General features: G+C 45.8%; 1 protein-coding gene across 2 annotated transcripts in view; it reads right to left on the bottom strand.

Moving 5' to 3' along the window:
* The window catches only part of LOC309374701 (uncharacterized protein C8orf89 homolog), a 44,041-nt gene that overhangs the window by 23,525 nt on the left and 459 nt on the right, over positions 1-20,057 (bottom strand). The window lies entirely within an intron of this gene.

The raw sequence follows: 20,057 nt of genomic DNA on the forward strand, positions 1-20,057 counted from the left end.
ACAGTGGAGAAGCAAGCCAGCCAGCAAGAAAGAAAACAGAGGCAGAGAAAATTATAATCTTTGCATTCTTGAAGCATTTTATCTGAAATGGAATTGTTATCATGGGTTTTCCTTTGCAGCCCAAAGGCAGCTTTTATTTGATTTCTTTATACAGTTTACATCTCAGTTACAGTTAAGACTAGTAAAATGTATACATGTCAAATAATCTCTCAACAAATCCCAAGAACTACCATCAAGACAGCTTCAGGAAAATGTCAGCCTAAAATAACTTGTCTGCAGAAAATCGACAACATTGAGCTTCTCAGGGTTGGCTGTTCCACAGCTAGAGTAGAACCATTAGGAGTACCATACTTCTGTTCTGCTGTGGATCCAACTCCATAACTATCTGGACCAAGGCTTTCCTCACAGATCTCAACATCTGGGGAGGTTCATATGGAGAAGGTCCTCCATATTGTTAGTGCACACTAAACTCCAAGTAGTGAGAAATCTCATGGGTGCCAACACATACAGTATCTTGGGTTTTATTTTCTTGGAATGAAGGTCATCAGAGATTGTAGTGCTCACAGAATCAACACTCCCAACATTTCTCACTCTTCCATTAGGTTTCTATCCCCCTTCCCAGTTTTGGATTACCAATGTGATTGCCTCCATCTGGGAATGGGGGATGCCTGCCCCTTTAGGCCCATTCTGGAAGAATCTCCAGCCAGAAGTTTCCATGGCAGTAAGTCACTTGTGCACTTTAATGATGGAAAGAGAAACTTAACGGATTGGGCTAGAACCACTAATTTTATAAATAGACTAGTCTGACGACTTTGACAGCCTCTCTTTTTATATAACCCCATTTTACCTACATAAAATTACATCCAGATCACCCCCATCTTATAACAATATTATAGCATGGCACCAAGCTACAAAAAGTTTTATAGGAAATCACTATGATCTTGCAATGTACTAAAAAACTGAGGGCTAATGGATACATGAGGCAGTAGGAGATTGAGTGTTAGGTTCCTGGCTTTAAAAAAAAAATGTTTAAAGCAGCCGCAAGGACTGGGATGGGAAGTTGGGTAGCTGCAAGAAGTGAGGGGGGGGGGAGAGAAAGAGAACACATCACCAAAAAAAGAGGGCACATATTTGAATGTCTGGTTTTTCCATGAAGGGAGAGACGGACACAATGGAAGCCAAACCCTTCCTGTCCCCATGCTGTTACTCCAGGAACCTTTCTTCCAGCCCAGCCCATTTCCAGTATCAGAGCAAAGGACCCATGGGGAGCCTGTAGCTCTCCATGTCCAGAGACTAATGTCAGGTCACAGCCCAAGGTCAAGTGGGGTGGGGGTGGGAAAGGGATCAACAAGAGACATAAAGGCCAGTCATAGATCAAGGTAACAAAGCCCATCAACACAGCAGGCATCGGACGGAATACACGACCGCCAGATTCCTTTAACGGAATAACCCACGGTAGATAGCATAGGTGATGGCCACACCTAGCCCTTGACACACATGAATCCAATGCCTAACCACCACCCGAGCCGCAAAGGGGCTCGCCGCCCATAGGACCAATCCTGTTCCAACAACTTTCTCAAGGAACTGAAGGCTTTTATCCAGTATCCCTATGAAAGATGGTGGCCACCAGAGCTTTCCCCTCACACATAGCCCATTACTCTGAAGGAGGCCTTGACTTTCTGAAGGACGCTCCATTGCCTGGCCACTGCCTAGTCTTGCACTAGAGCTCTCTCAGGCTCAGCTTCTACCTCCAAGTCTGGGGTCTCTATTGGAGCAGCAGCTGGGATGCCATATTGTCTGACGGTCCTGGATTGGCTTTGTTACCTGACCCCACCTCTTCCTCCATACCGTACCCTTCATGGAGTACCAGGTCTTCCTCTGAATAGGATTATTTGAGCAGGGGCATGGCATCATCAGCTCTAGCCATCCTGGCCAAGAATGATGGGACTTGTAATCCAACAACATCTAGAAGGCACCCAGCCCCCCCCCACTGGCCTGTGTGAAGTAATGAAATGAAAGTAGGATGGAGTTTAAGTTCTTTCACTTGTGTTTCCCTTTTGATGCAAAAAATCAGGCCACTGTCCATCACTCCATATATTATGTGAATGGGGTAGGTCCCTAACATGGCTGCCTAATCACAGGTTGCCCCTATCAGGAAGGCAGTAGAATATGTAGAGACCATGAGAGGTGTGTGTGTGTGTGTGTGTGTGTGTGTGTGTGTGTGTGTGTAGGCTTCTAGCAGTTCGCTAGATAGCAGTTACCTCGTGCCCCCCTTGTGCCTCTTCACTTTGAATTCTTTTGCAAATCCTTTCTATAATATTTGTTTCTGGCTTCTCCGTGCTGTTAAGAATTTACTATCCCTTGACATATGAAGTAAATTTCATATTTCAGAAAAAGGTGTTAAAACAACCTTTCACTCTAGTGAGTAATGATCAAAACTGATCTTTGACCTATGTAAGGCGGTGGGGAAAACCACCGCTAAACTGGGAGGTCTGTTTTCAGAGAAGTGTTTTGGCACTTCAGGACTAGAATAGTGTGCTTGAAAAGAAAAGACATGAAAAGAAAAGAAAAGAAAAGAAAAGAGAAGAGAAAGACTTTGTGCGAGTCTCTCAACATAACTTGTAGGCACAGTAAAAGTAAGCGTGTGCCTTAAAACCTGATCCTATGACTCGAGACTTGTCCACATTAGAGTTTAATGTGGATTTGAAGCTGGGCTGGTTGCATCTCTCTCTCTCTCTCTCTCTCTCTCTCTCTCTCTCTCTCTCTCTCTGGTGTCATAGCACCCTCAATTTCCCTGGGTCCTCACTAACTTAGTTCCTTTAGCTTCTGTGGGTGAAGTCTGGGTATGACTTAATTTGGATGCAATTCATAGCCAGCTTTTTAAGCAACATGTTTCACAAAGCGCTTCACAACATTTTATACCAACAAATGACAAAGTCTAGAGTTGCCTTTTCCTGTGTCTGTTTCATTGCTGCTTAGACACTGCATATCAAAAGATAAGGTAAAGGTAAAGGACCCCTGGATGGTTAAGTCCAGTCAAAGGCAGCTATGGGGTATGGTGCTCATCTCACTGCATATTGTGGTGTGTATGGACACATCACATGAGCTGAGTTAGTTTATGGCTTTCAGCAGCCACCATATGACTGTGGCTCAGTAGCAGACCTGCCTGCAAAGTGACGTCTACAGCAGTCTTTGCAAATCTGGCCTCAGACAGGTGTCTTCCTGGCTCTGATGGAGATCCTTCAGCTCGTGCTTTCAAAGCACCACTCTGTACCATGAGCAAAGGGTCTGTCTTCCTTTTTTTCAGTGCCCTCTGGGAAACAGGTGGTGCTCACATTCCTGAAGCTGTGTGAGGTTTCCCTGTGCGATGAAGTTGACAGAATGAAACATTCTCATTTAATGAAGATGAATTTCAAGACCTGGCTAGCATCAAATATTCAGCATCACGGAACTTGTCTCTTGAAGGCTTATTCAGAAACTATGACATCACCCCAACTCTTAAACATTTGCGATGGCAGATTTCCCTGTACAGCTGGCATAAAGCCCTTGCTGTGCCAGTGCAAGAAGCTCACAGCTTGTGGCACTGGACTGGCATCATGTTCAGACTGAGTGGCATGTGAAGTCATAGGAATGAACCATTGTATAGGATCTAGCATCCTTGTTCCATGGTTGTGTTGTTTGGTTTTTGAACGTTTAATGATGGTGCTTTTTATTATTATTGTAAGCTCTCTTGAGCATGTTATTGTTTTAATAAATAGAAAAGTGGGATATCAGTTCCTTAAATAAAAAGAGTCTGCTGGATCAGGCCAATGGCCCAGCATCTCACAGTGGCCAACCATATGCCTGCAGGAAGCCCAAAAAATGACCCAAGTGCAATAGAGCTCTCCCTATTTCGGATATCCAGCCACTGGTGTTGAGAGGTTATACTGCCTCCCTCGAACAGCAAAGGGAGGCAGTATATCTCCCTCACGGCTAGTAGCCACTAAGAGCCTTGTTCTCCACTAATTTGTACATTCCTTCTTTGACGTGATCCGACTTGGTGGCTGCATCTTGCAGCAGCTAATAAATTAGTTTCTCTGAATCTTTACTTGTATTTTGTTTAGAAAAATGCAAAAATATGTCTCCAGCATGTTTACTCAGAAGCAAGCCGCCATTGGGTTGAAGCCAATGTTGCTTCTACTCAAGGAAGTCCCGCTGAAATTAATGGACATGACTGATCTAGGTTTATTAATTTCAGTAGGTCTACTATGAGTAAAACCTAATGGGAGACACCTATTGGCTCCAGCAGGGCTTACTTTTAAGTAATCATGCATAGTATTCCAGCCTTAGAACCTGCCTCCTTATGCACAGTGAAATGGGTTTATATCACTGTTCTGCTTAAATAACTTTTTAATCTAAATGAAAAGAGTGAGGGGAGGGAAATAACTGCCCACAAACTTGGCAGGATTTCCTTTTTCTCTCTATTTTTGGTCTCAGCCGTAAAACTTTAAAAGCTTCCTTTTAAGGCCAAAAATGAACATAATTTCTACTGGTGCCAGTACAATCAACTAGATGGCTAATCTTATTTTACTTTGCACGCGTGTGTTTAAAAACCCCCAACATAAAACTCAAAATGGGAACTATGTTGTAAAAGCTCCTTCATGGTTCCACATATGGTGTGAACAGAGGGAATTAGTTTAGATGATCTGCAGCTAATGTCTGGGAAATGTTAGGCTTCAAGCTGTATGTGTTGAAAGTCTCTGTGGTTTAAATAAATGCTCACATAAATATTATGAAAACCTCTCCTCTTTTCAGAGAGAATCTGTGGCACGAAGTCTAATGAGATATAGTTTGTTTGCATTAATATCTCCTGGCACACCACTATATATGATATATATGTATGTTTGTGTATGTTAAAAACAACAACCCATAAGCTAGCTTTATGGGACAGGGGGGACTGTTTGCCCCTTAAAGCCTCAAAGAACTTTCTCTGGAGTAATCTTATTCAACTTGTTTCAGTCTCAGTGACCCTAATGAACATGTTAAGATTGCCACATTTTCTGTGGTGACGATCCTGTGGTTTTAAGAACAACTTGTGATAGGCCAAACCTTAGTAGGTGAAACTTTCTCCATTGCTGTATCTTCATGCTGAGATAACCAGAACCAACCACACATTCTTTGCCTGCCATTTGTCTAGCAGTTAAAGGCACACGGGCCTCTGATGTTGCTGAACTACAACTCCAATCATGCTGGCTGAGGCGGATGGAAGGTATAGTCCAACAATGTGATGAGACGCGGGTTCACAATCCCTGCTGTATTTATTTATTTAATTAATATCCCACTTTCTCCTCTCAGGAGCTCGAAGTGGTGCACATTGTTTTCTTCCCCCCTCCCATCAACCCCCACAACAACCATGTGAGGTAGGTTGGGCAGAGAGGTAGTGACTGGCCCAAGACCACCCAATTGGGCTTCATCGCCAAGTGTGAGGCTCTGTATACACTATAGTAGAAGCACGTTTTCTCCCTCAAATAATTCAGGGAGTTTATTAAAGCGTTGTGGGAATTGTAGCCCTGGCGAGGGGTAAACTACACAGTCCTTTGAGGGAAAGAATGTGCTTTGGAGGTAAACCTGACTCTGACACCAAACTGAGCACTCTAGGTTGCAGGCTTTTCTGGCTGGTTTGCAATCCCAATTAAAATATTAAATAAACAGTAATTTTAAAACTGTGAAGATTTAAAATATTGCAAGCCATCAGGATAAAAATAAAAATCAGATCACAGTACATCCTTATTGAATCTGTATGGCACCATCCTATTGATACATTACAAGCATTAAGGAAATAACTTCCCTGTTTCTCCCAGCAACTTTCACCATAATTCGCTTATAATTTGGAATCGTGAGCTGGATGGAGAACAAGCTTGTCTCATACTTCTCAAGCTATCGTGTCTGAAAGGCATAACAGAAAACTACAAAAGAAAGCAATGGCGAAATAACACTACAGTTCTCCCTTCCTGACCCTAAATATAATGGGTAGAATTCAGCATCATGCTAATACTGTACAATCATTTCATTGGGGCAAGTAATTTCTGCTTGCCACATGTAATAATATCTCCTCTCCTCCCCACACCCATGTGCTGTTCTCGGGTTTTCTCTGGCCCTCCAGAATGGATTTGGGGGAAGTGCAGGGAGTACATGGGGTGCAGTGGGGGAAGCCCCATTGCACTAGCACAGGCATAGGCAAACTCAGCCCTTCAGGTGTTTTGGGACTACAACTCCCATCATCCCTAGCTTACAGGACCAGTGGTCAGGGATGATGGGAGTTGTAGTCCCAAAACATCTGGAGGGCCGAGTTTGCCTATACCTGCACTAGCAGGAATACTTGAGCTGGCTTCTGCTAGCACAGTGGATTCATTGAATCCATCCCATTGGGCAGCATTCAATTAAAGAGTTGTGCTAGTACAAGGGGATTTCCCTCCCCCTCCTTTCCAAAACACCCCCCCCAAATCTGCTCCCAAAATATGGGGGAACCCCCAGAATTTAGGAAGTGTGCAGGGTGGAGGAGAGTATTCTGTTGTGCAAGGAGAAATCCTTTCAATGAAGGGACATTTGGCTTAATGCTACATTGAATACAACCCATTACATGGAAGTATGTAGTTATGCTGGATTGTATAATTCCATATTCAGATTGTAGAATACTCTGTTTTCAAAATGGCCATGATCCATCTATGGAGATACAAATGTGGCAGCTACTCAAGCAGCAGGTGTCAACGTTGTTATTATTAGCAAAAATAATTTAATTGGTTACTCATCCTTCACCCTACAGTCCTAGGCCGGTGTCAGGGAACTGCCATCTACAGCGCCGGGGGCGCAAAGGCTCACTGAGGTTGAGAGAGGAGTAGCAGCGGAAGAGGGAACCAGTAGAGGGCGAGCAAGAACTCCAAGGGAAAGTGAGTCGGAGGGATGGCTCAGAGACGCTTCCAGCGAAAACAGTGGGGAGGTCTCAGGACCTCCTATAGGGACACCCACACCTCGCCGGAAACTGTCACACTGAGAGGCCAGACGACGTGTTTCCGTTAAAGAGCTTTTATGTTGGAAACGATTCCGAAAGCAGCCACTTTCGGATTCTACTAGTGATTGACGCAGCCATGCTGGAGGGGCTCCGTCACAGGCAGAGGTTTGAAAACCTGATCAAACTCTGAGGGACTTGCATTTTACGCACAAGCAGCTCATCGTCCCATCACAGCAATCCGAAAGTCACCGAAAGCCAGCTTGTGCAGGGAAAAGCATCATGAGCAACCCAGCCGGAACCGGAGGAGCAGGAGCAGCTGGAGGGGGTCCAAGCCTGGAAGAAAGGTACAGGGCGTTGGAGATCCAGTTGGCGCTGCAAACGGCGAGGCTTGAGGAGAGGAGGGCTCAGGATGCAGAAAAGGGAAAGGAGAAAACCACCCCGCTCGCCAGAAAGGTGCCAGGATTGGTGCAGAAATTCGGGGGGGATCCCAGGAACTATCATGCCTTTAGAACAGAGATGCAATACGCTCTAAACTTGCAGTTTGATGACTTCCCCGACGAGGAATCGCGAGTGGCTTTTGTGATTGGCCATCTCGAATCCGGGGCGAAAGATTGGGTTAGACCCCTAATGGCAGCGAATAATGAGATCCTAAAGGACACGAGGAAGTTTTTTCGTGCCATGGACCTGATGTTTTCCAGTGATATTGAGCAGGGGGTGGTGCGAAGGCAGTTAATGGCTTGCCAGCAAGGAAGCAGATCTGTCCGTGAGTACTGGACTGAGTTTACTATGCTGATTCATAAATTGGGGTGGGACCTATCGGCGGAGCCCATCCAAATGCTTTTCGAAGAGGGGCTTTCTTCAACCGTCAAAGATGAGCTTTCCCGGGGGCCCAGGGCGGAGTCTATGGATCAGTTAACCAAATCTGCGTTGTGCATAGGAGCGCGCCAGGAGGCGAGGGCTTTGGAAAAGCGGGAAGGGAAAGGAGACCGTTGGAGGGAGTTCCGCATTCCAGACATTCCAGAGCCACCTTTCCCGCCGGCAGAGCCGATGGAAGTTGGAACAGCGCGGGCGCGCGCAGTTTCAAATCCCAGTGAAGGGCGGAAGAAGGAGGGAAGGAGCGCCAAGAGATGTTATCTCTGCCAACAGCCAGGGCACTTTGCCAGAGTCTGCCCACAAAGAAAGGAATGGCAAGGGATGGCAGGAGCTGTTGGGGGAAAGGAAGAGGAAGGCAAGGAGCAAGTAAAAGCCAACGCCTGGCTGCCACCGTCGGGGCACAGCAGCCAGGCCAAAGAGCAGTGAAAGTGCCCATGCCGGAACCTCCCAGACCCGCTTTAGTGATAGAGGTGTTACTAGAACTGCCAAACGGACACCCACTAAAGATCAAGGCGCTTTTGGATTCAGGCAGCTCCTGTAATTTCATGAGTAAGGAGTTTGCAGCTGAGCACCAGATACAGACCATCCCTTTAAGTAACCCCTTGCAGGTGACTACGATTGACGGCAGAGAGCTGTTGGGGGGAGAAGTTAGCCAACAGACTGTCCCAATGATAATGAGGGTGGCAAGGCACACCGAACAGATAGCGTTTAATGTGGCCATCCTGGGAGGAGCGCCCATCATTTTGGGGATGAGCTGGCTGGCGCTACACGATCCGCTAGTGGGCTGGCATCAGAGGGTGGTCTCCTTTGGGTCAGCGCATTGCCTAGAACACTGCAAGGAGGGGAAGGTTTCGGGAGGAGACAGAGTCACCCTAGCCGGGATGGAAGTAATGGACAAAGGGAAGGTGCCCCCGCAATACGCAGATCTGAGCAACGTATTCAGCGAAAGGGAAGCAGACAAACTGCCACCGCATAGACCCTTTGACTGTCAAATCAACCTACTCCCTGGGGCCCAACTCCCAGTAGGCAAACTGTACGCCATGTCAGACAGGGAGATGCAGGAGCTGAGGGAGTTCATTGACAAAAACCTGAAGCGAGGTTTCATCAGAGAGTCCCGAGCGGTGGGGGGCAGCCCAGTGTTTTTTGTGGACAAAAAGAACACAGACAAACCGAGACTGGTGTGTGACTTTAGGGCCCTCAATGCAGTGTCGGAGCCCCTGGCTTTCCCTATGCCCCGAATTGATGACATTTTGACCAGAGTAAGGAAGGGAAAGATTTTTACAAAGCTGGACCTGCGGGGGGCGTACAATCTGATACGCATAAGGAAGGGAGATGAATGGAAGACCACCATGTTTACCCCTTTGGGAGCCTTTGAATACCTCGTTATGCCCTTCGGTCTACAAGGGGGCTCCGCGTGTTTTCAAGCTTTTATAAACCACGTTCTGGGACCTTTGCTCTACAAGAATTGTGTGGCCTTTTTAGACGACGTGTTGGTGTATTCGGAAGATGAGGAACAGCATGTGAGGGACGTTCGAGAAGTGTTGGGCAGGCTGCAAGCCAACCAGCTGTGGGTGAAACTGGAGAAGTGCCAGTTTCATACCAAGGAGGTGGAATTCCTGGGGTACCGCTTGTCAGACAAGGGATTGGCCATGGATCCAGGCAAGGTCCAAGCGGTACTGGAATGGAAGACACCGAAGACCAAGAAGGACGTGCAAAGATTCTTGGGGTTTGGGAACTTTTATCGGAAGTTCATCAAGAACTTTGCCCACTTGACGGCGCCCATCACCGACTGCCTCAGCAGCAAGAAGAAATTTGTTTGGACGGTAGAGGCGGATCGAGCCTTTGAAGAACTGAAAAGGGCTTTCGCCTCGGAAGAACAACTTCTGCATGTGGATTTACGAAAACCCATGAGAGTGGAAACCGATGCATCCGACCGGGCGGTAGGGGCGGTCCTTCTTCAACCGGGGAGGAGTGCGCCGGAGTGGAGACCGTGTGCCTTCTTCTCGCGGAAGCTGAATAAATCCGAGAGGAATTACACGGTGTATGACAGGGAACTACTTGCCATTCACGAAGCATTCCGGAGGTGGAGACATTTATTAATTGGGGCACAACACAAGGTGCAAGTGTGCACCGACCACAAGAATTTAGAGTATTGGAGAACAGCTCGAGTGCTCAACCAACGACAAGTGAGATGGGCACAGGAATTCTCCAAATTCAACTTTGAAATTTGTTATGTGCCAGGCCCAGAAAACGTCAGGGCGGACGCGCTCTCACGCAAACCAGAGTATTGGGAAGGGGAGGGGGTGATCGAAGAGAGACATGTCATCCTTGAGGACCGCTGGGTGTGTGGGGCGGCGCTGGTGGGGCAACGAGAACTGGTGGAGGAAACGGAAAATGATGAATATGCCCAGGATAAGCTCAGAGGTCTCAGGGGGGAGGGCGAGAGCCCCGGAGGTTTTGAGGAAAGAAATGGGGCATTGTATTACAAAGGGGCACTGTATATACCCGAAGGTGAATTGAGGGGGAGAGTACTCAAGCAGTTGCATGATAGCCCCACGGCGGGACATTTTGGACAACACAAGACCATGTGGTTGGTTACCAGGGAATTTTGGTGGCCTAAGGTGAGGGAAGATGTAAGGGAGTATGTAAGAGGGTGTGACCAATGTCAGCGAGCCAAAGGGGAAAGAAGGGCGCCGGCAGGGTTATTAGAACCATTACCCACACCAGAACGGCCTTGGGAAGCGATATCAATAGATTTTATGACGGATCTGCCAAAGTCCAAGGGGAAAACAGCCATCATGGTAGTAGTAGACCTGTTAACTAAGATGTGCCACTTTGTAGCATGCTCACATGCAGTCACAGCGGAAGAAACAGCGAAGTTGTTTGTAGAACACATCTTTAGGTTGCACGGGGCTCCCTTGAGGGTGATCTCAGATCGCGGCAAACAATTTACTTCCAGGTTCTGGAGGAAGCTCATGAGCTTGCTGCACGTGGAAGTCAATTTTTCAACTGCCCGGCACCCTGAAACCAACGGGCAGGCGGAAAGAGCAAATGGCATTCTTCAACAATATCTGAGGTGTTATGTCAATGACAGAGAGAACGATTGGGTCGAAAAGTTGGCGTTGGCAGAATTTGCCTACAATAATGCGGAGAATGTGTCCACAGGGATGAGTCCCTTTTTGGCTAATTACGGGTGTCACCCCAGGGCATTTCCAGGGGAAGGAGGGGAGAGATGGAGCGTCCCAGCGGCTGAACATTTTGTAGAAGAGATGGAAGCGATCCATCATCAGCTCCAGCTCAACTTAGAAAGGGCTAAGGCACAATATAAGAAGCAGGCAGACAAGAACAGAAGGGAAGGTGAAACCATAAGGGTGGGGGATCAAGTGTGGTTGTCAACCCAAGGGTTGCCGTTCAAAGGGGGTTGTAAGAAATTGAGGCCCAGAAGATTGGGACCCTTTGAGGTCATTCAGCAGGTCAACCCGGTAGCTTTCAAACTCCGATTACCCAACCACATGAAATTGCACCCAGTGTTCCACAGGTCGTTACTGTCACCATACAGGGGGGGACGTGAAGGGGAGTACGTCAGGGGACCAGCCTTGGAAGAGAGGGAACGCCGCAACCATGTAGCGGAAATCCTCGATTCCAGGTGGAAGGGAAATCAGGTGGAGTATTTGGTGGCGTGGGAAGGGGAACCGGAGTCAGAAAACACCTGGGTGAATGCAGAGGAAGTCAATGACGAGGTTTTAACAGAAACGTTCCACCAAAGGTTCCCGAGGAAACCTCAGCCGATAGCAAGGTTTAGGAGGGAGTATTTCGGCACCACCGATGAGGAAGAGGAAATGGAAGGGTTCGCGGAGTCGGAGTTGGAAGAGGGAGTGGACTCCGATGACGAAGATTACCGAGAGAGTAGGAACAGCAACAAGTGGAGGGAAGTGTTCGCGACGTCGGAAGACGAAGGAGGTTCTTTCAGGGGTTTTACCTCCTCACCGCCAGTAGGGGAGGAGACGGGAGGGGGTGAAGGGGGCCCTGGAGGGGAGGTGGATGTCAGGGAACTGCCATCTACAGCGCCGGGGGCGCAAAGGCTCACTGAGGTTGAGAGAGGAGTAGCAGCGGAAGAGGGAACCAGTAGAGGGCGAGCAAGAACTCCAAGGGAAAGTGAGTCGGAGGGATGGCTCAGAGACGCTTCCAGCGAAAACAGTGGGGAGGTCTCAGGACCTCCTATAGGGACACCCACACCTCGCCGGAAACTGTCACGCCGAGAGGCCAGACGACGTGTTTCCGTTAAAGAGCTTTTATGTTGGAAACGATTCCGAAAGCAGCCACTTTCGGATTCTACTAGTGATTGACGCAGCCATGCTGGAGGGGCTCCGTCACAGGCAGAGGTTTGAAAACCTGATCAAACTCTGAGGGACTTGCATTTTACGCACAAGCAGCTCATCGTCCCATCACAGCCGGGTTACAACAATTCAAAATATAGCATTAAAGACCATTTAAAATGTAAAGAAGAGAATAATTAGTGCAAGGTCACCAATGAGCTTCACGGCTGAATTAGAGTTGCAAGTTATGCATTGCCAAAAATAAGATTCACATCACCAAAAAGAAAAGAAAAAAGATTATGTCCATGCGCATAAAAATTACACATGGTAGTTATATGTATAGGTGCAAATTTATAAACAATCTTGATTTAAATAGCAAAGCAACACATCTTGCTTTAGTGGACCAGATGCTGCTAACTACTGATGGGCAACTTCAACGCATATGCTCTCTCTTTTAATAGTTCCCTTTCTTTAAAGCAGGCTTGGACTGGACAGCCCTCAAGTAGAGGACACCTTCAAACAGATGAATGTTCACTGTAAGGTAGGACACATGGCCACCCAGGCAGAGCGGTGATTTGAACCCAGGTCTTTCAGATTATAGTCCAATATGCTGCCATTACACCATGTTGGAACAGACATGCCTTAGGAAATCTTTTAGGCATACAGTCCAGTATGTATATGACTGCTTTTGGGACGAAAGGAAACATGTTGGATCAGATGAGATGTTGTTGCATAACAGTTTGGCCAGACATTTTTGGGAGCTCCTAGTTTAAATCACAATTAAGAATTGCTCCATGTTTTGGTCCTTAACCCTCCCCCCCTTTAAAGTTACCGGTATGTTTATTGACAGAGTGCTTTGTATGTTTTTGAGAACACAGAATGCTTTTGTTCATTTGGAAGCTATGTTTGAAAGCCTTCAGTTTGATATATCTGGATTAACATTTGCCAGGGTTAGGGTTGGTAAAAACCAGAAAGAAAGAAAGAAAGAAAGAAAGAAAGAAAGAAAGAAAGAAAGAAAGAAAGAAAGAAAGAAAGATGGATGGATGAAGGGCATTTATGGTGGTGATCTTCTGTGGACACACACCGTTTATTTGCATATCCTGAAAGTGGGGGGAACCTTCTGCAAAGTGAACATTTGTATCAACACAATTCATGATGTTGTCTCACTTCAAAACCCGAGAAGGCCATGTTTCTTTTATTGGAAGGAGACTTTGAGAAAGTAAATAGGTGGGCATGTGCAAACAAGCCTGAAAGAGAGAGAAAAGTGAAATGTAGAATCTCTGAAACCTTCTCATCTAGATGCCATCAGTTAAATCCTTTAAAAGCAAACAGGAACGAACTATCTGTATTTGTGTAAGTGAAGGCCTTCCAGGAAGTTTGCTCATGTGGAGGGTGTGCACACTCATGGAATGCTATGGACTGGCAGCTAATATATGGGAAATATACTTTGAAGTTGACCTTACTGATCCTTATATTCAGTTTTCAATATTACGGCTGCTACGTTTTAGACTTGACAAGACCAAAGTTGATTTGACTATTAATCATTCAGCTAAGGCCAATATGAACAACAAGTCCCAGCTAACTTGGTTTTCCTGTGTGTCTCGTTAACTATTACAATGAAAATGTATTTATAGATCAGGCTGGAGGCCTAACTAGTTTTTAAACTGATGAGCATATGTAGTTCCTTGTAAATCTGATGGGAAGCCAGTTATTGCATGAAGACCATTTCTTCAGTATGCTAGATCGCACGGCTATCTTGCACTTCAGTTATTCAATACGTCTGTGTTCAAATTATGTTTTCCTTTAAAACACAAGAGCCTGCTGGATCAACCCAATGGTTCTGTTCTCATTGTGGACAACCAGATGCCTGTGGGAAGCCAGCAAGCAGGATATGCAAGAGCACTCCGGAAACTGGTATTCATAAGCACACTTCCTCCAGCAGTAAAGGTAAAAAAGTAAAGAACCCGTGGATGGTTAAGGCCAGTCAAAGGCGACTATGAGGTGCAGTGCTCATCTCGCTTTTCAGGCCAAGGGAGCCGGCGTTTGTCCACAGATAGCTTTCCGGGTAATGTGGCCAGCTTGACTAAACCGCTTCTGGCACAACAGGACACCGTGATGAGAGCCAGAGCACAAGGAAATGCAGTTTACCTTCCCGCCACAGCAGTACCTATTTATATTTGCACTGGTATGCTTTTGAATTGCTAGGTTGGCAGGAGCTGGTATGCCATATGGTCTGACGGTCCTGCTGTGCTTAGTCAATGCTTGGCTAAAGTGTGGCATCTGAATTGGCATTTTTTTCAGTGGAAATAGAACAGCATGGACATCCATTTACTGGCTGACATGCAACCAAGCTTTGGCTATTTCAAAAGGTAGGTAGTTTTAATGTGAAGGAGCTCTTTTGGGTTGACAGAAGTTGGAAAAACTTTACCTGCTGATCTCAGTGAGCAGACAAGGCTATGTGGAACAAGACACTGTAAACTGGTCCCAATTTGTTTTGGGCCTGATAAGCTAATAGCAAAAACCTTAAACCTGGCTTGGTAACAAAATGGCAGCCAGTAAATGGCTGTTAATGCTGTTATATTTCTACTGAAAAAAATGCCATATTATTTGATTTTTCAAGACACCACCTGCTCTTATATGTTTAACTGAACTTTTGCCCTAGATGTTTCTCCCTCAATAGCTTGCTCTACAAGTTAAAGAAAGATAAAGCTTTTAAGTAAGTTAATTCACATTTTAGGCTGGTTCTTTTGTTTCTAATAGACTCATATAGATTTAAATTTTTTCCCTTAGCTTTTCCCCTTTCTTTCAGGGGTCTTTTGCGTTATATCATGTCATTCAAAATTTACTTAAATATTACCTTAGGCACAAGATATGAAGCTCTTCCAGGTGGCTTTAAAAGTTCTAGAGATTCAATTAATTCCATTGTGTATTTATAAACTTTGTTAGTGTTTTCACCTAAGGCAGGCTATATCATAGGGATTTAAAGGAGGAAACTATGTAAAGGGGAAATTAATCCTGTGCAATAATATTTTAAAACTAAGTAGTATAGTGCTCTATTACCAGCTAACTTATGTTCACCAATTCTATTACCTAGTATAACATTTTCATTAATTTTTTAAAAAGGGCTTAACCTGCTCAGTACCTTCGACAGCTGCTCAGTGCCTTTATTAGTAATATAAAGATTCTACACTGGATATTTTACTGTGCAATGGGTATGCTTGGTTCACTCACTTTCCATCAGCATCTGCATGCCATGGTGAACAAACATGCTTTCTTGTGTTTTCTCTGTTCATCGTGTTTTCTTTCAGAGCACTTTCAGGACTTTCTAAATTCATGGAATTACTATTTGATTTCCTTGAGTATTTATGACTTATCATGGTACCTTTCTGATTGATTGGGGTGAGGAGCTTCAGGTTCGAAAGCTGAATGCAGCCCTCCAGGCCAAGTTCCAGCCTTAGGACCCAACCTAGGCCATGACCCAACCCTAGGGGCATACTCCTCTTTCCTGTGAATACTTTTGCTTGACAGGTATGCGATAGTGCCTCTTGCTTGCACTGAACAGAGAGGCAGGTATGTGTAGAAACCTCTGGCTTTTGTGCGGCTGGTGGAATCCAGCCTTCTTTACAAAGTTAAGTGTCAAAGCCATTATCCTGCCCACCTTGCCTCTACCTGTCTCTTTCCTAGCCCCTGGCATGCAATGCTTGGAAGGTTTGCCCATGAGGGAATGGTACCCAAACATGCAATAACCATTTCCTGCTCTATGATTGAATGGTCATTCCTAGCAAGGAATCCTCTCCACTGCTGTAACCCTTCTCAAATAGCATTACTATTAAAGGTAAAGGGACCCCTGACCATTAGGTCCAGTCGTGACCGACTCTGGGGTTGCGGTGCTCATCTCGCTTTATTGGCCAAGGGAGCCGGCGTACAGCTTCCGGGTCATGTGGCCAGCATGACTAAGCCGCTTCTGGCAAACCAGAGCAGTGCACAGAAACGCCGTTTACCTTCCTGCTGGAGCGGTACCTGTTTATCTACTTGCACTTTGACGTACTTTCAAACTGCTAGGTTGGCAAGAGCAGGGGCCGAGCAATGGGAGCTCACCCCGTTGCGGGGATTCGAACTGCCGACCTTCTGATTGGCAAGTCCTAGGCTCTGTGGTTTAACCCACAGCACCACCCGCGTCCCTAGCATTACTATTACACATTTATTATTCCCTCCTCCTCAATTGTGTGTGTGAAGGAGAGATCATAATTAGGAATGCAGGGTTGGGGGACTGAGACCAAGACAGAGTGGTTTACTTAGAGCCAGCTAGTTAGGACCTCAAAAGAAATTATGAGTAGCTGGTGTGGCATAGTGGCTAAGTTAGGGGGAGTGGGTGGCGCTGTGGTCTAAACCACTGAGCCTCTTGGGCTGGCCAGTCAGAAGGTCGGCAGTTCGAAAACATACGACGGAGTGAGCTCCTGTTGCTCTGTCCCAGGTCCTACCAACCTAGCAGTTTGAAAGCACACAAGTGCAAGTAGATAAATAGGTACTGCTGCAACGGGAAGGTAAACAGTGTTTCCATGCGCTCTGGCTTCCGTCACAGTGTTCCGTTGTGCCAGAAGCAGTTTAGTCTTGCTGGCCACATGACCCAGAAAGCTGCCTGTGGACAAATGCTGGTTCTCTAAGCCTGAAAAGTGAGGTGAGCACTGCACCCCATAGTTGCCTTTGATTGGACTTAACCGTCCAGGGGTCCTTTACCTTTTTTTACGTTTTTAGTGGCTAAGAGAATAAGCTGTTATTTTTGCAAATCCTCAGACATGAGAAGTGTAACTATTATGTTTGTTGCCATTTGTTTGCTTCCTTTAACAAAATCAGTTAAATATATTTACAAAAAAGTATATTTGCATGTTTTTTATACTGCAGAGAACTGTAAATAAAACCTCTAAGACGTTTACAAAGAATATAAAATGTACATTAAAGTTGCCAATAAAAATCAATGTTAAAAGCAAAATGAGCAACGTCAAAGGTTAGAAATATACATTATAAGCTAAAATTATAGGTTAAAATACATGCCAACTTTACATGTCTGGGTAGGCTCGCCTAAACAGAAAAGTTTTTAGAAGGTGCCAAAAAGATTACAGGAAAGATGCCTGCCTAATATCAATGGGAAATGAGTCCCAGCGTGTGGGAGCTTCCCTGCTAAAAGATCAGGTCCTGAAGCGCAGAATGAACATTATATGACACTTGTAAAAGTGCCGTTCCACAGATAAAAATGATTGAGTGGGCGCATATGTGGATAACCTGGCCCCAAAATGTTAAGGGCTTTATATACTAATAGCAACAGCTTAAAGCCTGACCTGGTTGCTATGAACACTCTAGGCAGGAGAAAGGGTTAAACAACACTCTCCCACTTGCTGCTGCTGTGAATAAATTTATAGCCCTCCACAAAAGCATTTTAGTTCTTAAAACATTTCAGAGATCCACTGTGGAGTTTGTCTCTTAAATGAAGAGAAAGGGGGAACTAATGCTCCAGAATTTCAGTGACGCAGGTGCACCATGGGCAATCTCAATATCCAAACCTCAGCCATGCAGTGCACTGTTTTGTCCTTGACCAAATTTGGTCATGGGATCCTGGAGAACACAGACACGCCATGCACGAAGCAGCAGTACAGCAAATGTTTTGTGTATACCAAGCTTCATAGCAAACCCAGAAAAGTCATTTTGAAATTTGGTGGAGGTACCAGACGGAAATGGTACAGGATGGACTAGGTTAAGCATTTTAAATCTGAAATGTCAAATCAAAGTGGCTTAAAGACATGGTCTGTCCTGGATATTCCAACCTTTGAGACATTAAAAACAAACAAACACCAATGACTGGAAGTGGAAAGAAGAGGCAAAGCAAGCTCTAAGATGTTTAAATAAAAGTAACCTCCCAATGGACTATTATCCGTAAGTGGATTTATTTAATTCATATCATTTACATTTGACACTTAAATGACCAGTGTTCCTAAAGCCCGGTGATCTTTGAAATCACCATGTCACATGTGAAATGCTGCAGATGTGGAGGCCAACCACAGCTGTTTTCCAAAAAGTGGCTAGGGAACAGTGATGAGCAGATGGACACAGGAACTATACAGATCTAAATGGATTCTACCACCAAGTTGCCTAGACACAGCCAGAGGCATATTCTGCACATGTGGGAGAAGGCATTTTTTTGTTTATGTATTGCATTTATATCCCACCTTTTCCTCCAAAGAGCTCAAGGCATCCCATCCTCCCCACAACAACCCTGTGAGGTAGGTTAGGCTGAAAGGCAGTGACTGGAACCCAGTGAGCTTCATGGCATACATGGATGGGCTGGATGAGCAGCAGTTGAACATGCAAATGAGTACAGGGAACATAGTTCCTGACCCAATCCAGGGCTGCACACCTAATAACTCTATGCCAGCAACAGTGCCTGACCAGTGTTAGAAACTGAGATATGAAAGCTAGGAGCTAAATGGCACCTTAAACCTAGGTTATGGGCACCACAACGGAATGTCTAGGCACACTTTTTTATAAGAAGAATACAAAGCTGAAAATGAATGAACTGCAGCTAAAATCTTATGTTCGTTTTTCACACTGTCTAGTCCTCATCGAAAGACTGCAAAAAAAAAAAAAAGCCATGCTTCCCCTGCCCGCTCTCTTAATAGTCTTATGTAAAGGTAAAGGTACCCCTGACCATTAGGTCCAGTCGCGGACGACTCTGGGGTTGTGCGCTCATCTCACTCTATAGGCCGAGGGAGCCGGCGTTTGTCCGCAGACAGCTTCCGGGCCATGTGGCCAGCATGACAAAGCCGCTTCTGGCGAACCAGAGCAGCACACGGAAACGACGTTTACCTTCCCGCCGTAGTGGTACCTATTTATCTACTTGCACTTTGACGTGCTTTTGAACTGCTAGGTGGGCAGCAGCTGGGACCGAGCATCGAGAGCTTACCCCGTCGTGGGGATTTGAACCGCCGACATTCCGATCGGCAAGCTCTAGGCTCTGTGGTTTAGACCACAGCGCCATCCGTGTCCCACATAGTCTTATAAGGGTCCCTCAAAACACTGCCTTTCCTTAAGGCCAGCTGAGAGGCAGAACCTATCAACTTGCCTGACACTGCAGTGATTTCTTGGAAGTCCAGCAGGCAGGAATTTCTCCTTCCAAGCCCTCAACGCCAGCAATGGCAGGTTTTAATCTGAAATCTTAGGCTCAGTATGCGGCCAGAGCTCAGAAATTGCCAGTTGCAAAATGTGCCTGGAACAATGGGAGTTTTGAACACTGTGCCTGACAACAATTTAGGAGGGAGAGATGAGGCCTGGATCTCGTCTCCCACTGGTTCCTGCCCTAAAGTGGCCTATGCATTCTGCTATGTCCTCACTACTGGATCCCACACACCGAGCATCCAAGCTGTTTAAAGGAGTATCAGTTTTCTTCCGGCAAATGTGGGAAGAAAGGATAAGCTTTCATTAAGCGTCACTTCCCCCATATCAACAGCTCTTTCAAACACAGAAGGTACCAGTCTAAGACTGTCATATATCTTTCTTTTTGCTTATGCTGACCTGGAGAAGTTCTGTTACCCATACCTATTGCTGCTCAGTGAATCGGCATGCACTCTGCACCTGCTCAGGGACAGCTTCCTCCAATATTATTTCACTTTAATATAATTACAATTATAATTATTGCATTTATAGCCCGCCTTTTTCTCCAATCCTCACAAGCCTGCGAGGTAGGTTAGCCTGAGAGGCAGTGGCAGTCCTAAGGCCGCCCAGGGAGCTTCATCGCTGTAGGCAAAAATTATAATTGTAATTATATTAAAGTTGTGAACCCTCACCTCCCAGGTCTCAGTCCAACCACTGCACCACGCTGGCCCTCAGTT

The sequence above is a fragment of the Podarcis melisellensis genome, assembly GCF_964234715.1.
Source record: "Podarcis melisellensis genome assembly, chromosome: 7".
NCBI classification, from domain to species: domain Eukaryota; kingdom Metazoa; phylum Chordata; class Lepidosauria; order Squamata; family Lacertidae; genus Podarcis; species Podarcis melisellensis.